General features: G+C 36.2%; 1 pseudogene; it reads left to right on the plus strand.

The window, feature by feature from the left end:
- Positions 1 to 447: 447 nt before the first annotated feature.
- Positions 448 to 1,398, plus strand: LOC123799330 (vomeronasal type-1 receptor 4-like; annotated as a pseudogene).
- Positions 1,399 to 3,104: the final 1,706 nt, after the last annotated feature.

The following is a 3,104-nucleotide window of genomic DNA, read 5'->3' on the forward strand; positions in this document are numbered from 1 at the left end:
ATGGCTAGCCCCCTCAAGGTCTGGGAAACTTATTGCAAAATACCTTGGAGCCCTATGCTGTCCTTAACCCCTTCCCAACTTCAAAGTATATAATCGGCCACTCCTCAAGACACCGGGGCAGCTCTTTCTGCCCACGGATCCTGTCCCTGTGCTTTAATAAAACCACCTTTTTGCATCAAAGACATCTCGAGAATTCTTACAAATAAGGCATGCTTGTCTTGACCTTAACGTTCCTCTAAGTGACTTTAACAATTCTTGACATTTACGTCTAGATCTAATTCTTCCTTTCCTGAATATTGGTAGAGTATCTGCACAACTTACTGCTGAGGGTGATCATACCTCATGGAGTCTTCTTAGGGTTCTCTTATTTCCATCAAGCTTACAAATCATTTTGGTTCCCTTTTTACCCCTGCAGAAGTGTCACTATAGTATAAGAAGTCAATGAATATGATCGTTTTAAATGATATTATCTTAGACTGTTCTTCATTCTGCAATTGCCACTGTTTTATTGGAAACACGTTGCTCCTTGTGTTACTCCTTAACACCTTCTTATTCCAGCCCCATGCAGAGAGGCCTATAGATTTGATATCCACCCATTTCACTTAGGTGATAGCAGTACTTTTCAGTGGGATTCCAGAAATATTAAATGCCTTTGAGTAAGAAAGTTTCTAGACGATATTGGTTGTAAGGCAGTGGTTTACATGTACAGAGTCACCAAGGGACTTTCCCTCTGCACCACATCTCTTCTATTTTTCAAGCCATAATTATCACTTCCAACAACATTGATAGGCATGGCTCACACCCAAAGTCTTCACATACATTTTCCATCTCTCTTTTCTTTCTAGATCACTAACATTAGATCTACATCCATGTCATCACAAGGGCTGTGTGTGGCCCCGTTCAACACCAATGAAGTTGCACAAGTTTATTATCTGACATGCTGTAGCAGGAGATAACCTGATAAATTTCAGGAGGCTGCTTTTGTAGGGGGCATGGGTTTATGAGATTTCCTTTGTGTACCACATGATCTGGACCAGTGTGTCCATGGTAACATTCTACAAGACCAGCCTCTGCCCAAGACTCTTTCCTAAAACTAATGCCACCCACAGAATTCTGGCATTTGTGAGCCGCTTTGTTTTTTTTTCTTTTTGTTTTTTCTCAGCCAATAACTACCTTACCATTTACAGAAGTTATACACATAATGTACAAGGGCAGGAGAACATCACTACATTTCCATCTTCTTGTTATCCAGCAATCTGTCCTCTTGTACTGATGAAAAATAACAAATGATCCTTCCTAAACTGTGCATTTGCAAACATGAGATCATCCTCTCTAAAAAATATTTCCCCCAAGAGTTTGATCAACCTCACACATTTTTCTGACACATACGACATGTGATTTAATTTCCCACAGCACAATTTTAACGAGGTAAAATTCTGAAAAGGCATTAATAAATTTTACTTTGGAAATTTCATCAAACCATCCCTCTTGGTGAACACAGAAAATGACCGGATACAAGGACTAAAACATGTTTGAGGGGTGCCTGGGTGGCTCAGTAGATTGAGTGTCTGACTCCTGATTTTTTGCTAGGATTGTTGGATGGAACCCCACATTGATCTTTGAGCTAAGTGTAGAGTTTGCTTGAGATTCTCTCTCTCTCTCTCTGCCCCATCCCTGCTCACACCCTCTCTCTCTCTAAAGTAATTAAATAAATCTCTACAAAAATGTTTTAGACTGTTGTACATGGATGCAGCCATCTTTGACCTTTCCTAAAATAATTGTCAAAATATTAGGCTTATGATTATTTGGAAGCCCTTATTTTTTAAGAGATCTTCTGTAATGTAAAGTATCTATCAGATAAATTACAGCAACTACACTTGCTGATTATGTTAGACTGTCTTCATCAGTCAAAAATATTTTATGTCTACACTGTTATATACTTTAAACCCAAACAATTCTTGAGTTTACTAAATGCTTTTGATTATATCTGATGTAATTATGGAGGGTGATGTAAGTGTAAATATAACTGTGTTCCCTTCACACAGTGAATACTGATCAATATTCCCCAAACACGAATGTATAATACGTTCTCAAATACTTTATGAAACCCACATGTTATTTTTTATTTATTTGGATTTATTTGGATTTATTTGCATCACTAGAAGTATTTTTTCAATTTCCACTCCATTTATATACACAAATTTTTTGTATCAATACAAGAAATTCTTATCTGTGTAGTTTTGGACTTCTATTAAAATATTTAACAATTCCCATGTATTGCAGTATGACATATTAGAAAACCTAAAAAGTTTTTCTTGAAGACAGATAACATCTCAAAGAATAATTATAAATGTAAACTAATAATCTATTATACCTTGTCTAATTGAATTTAAATTAAAAAATTTTTAAATAAAGTATTACAAAGAGTAAAAAAAGATATGTATTTTAAAGATTTTATTTATTTATTTGAGAGAGAGAAAGAGCATGAGCTGGGGGGGCAGTGGGAGAGGGAGCAGCAGATTCTCTGCTGAGCAGGGAGAGTGATTGGGGTCATGATCCTAGGACCCTGAGTTTGTGAGCTGAGCCAAAGGCAGATGCTTAACCAACTGAGCCACATGGGTACCCCAATAATTATAAATATTTTTGAATTAAGTAGTGTGCTCAAACAAATAAAATTAGAATCTGATGAGAAAAAAATGAGAAGCTTAATGGTGAAAATGCAGCTACTCTCAGTATATTTGTGAGTCATAAATCACAGACCTCTGTGCTTCAAAGCTCCTTGGGAAAGAGAAAACTCATAGCTGGAGCCAGAGAACAGAGATTTAAAGTAAAGAGAGATGGAAGTAAAACTATTCAACTACATTCTTCTTATAATAGCAACAACTAATGCATGAGGACACTCAAACATTGAAAGTAAAAAAGGAAAAAAATTGCAATAGGCTATTTGAGACGAAGTTAAATTAACCATATGTGAAATATGAATCAAAAACTTGCACCTGAAATGGAGAGGCTACTATAATAATGAAAGAAAAATGCTGGTGGTATTTTGATAGGGGTTGCATTAAATATGTAGGGTGCCTTGGATAGCACAGACATTTTAACAA

The sequence above is a fragment of the Ursus americanus genome, chromosome 5, assembly GCF_024610735.1.
Source record: "Ursus americanus isolate L20-20 chromosome 5, mUrsAme1.1.p, whole genome shotgun sequence".
NCBI classification, from domain to species: Eukaryota; Metazoa; Chordata; class Mammalia; order Carnivora; family Ursidae; genus Ursus; species Ursus americanus.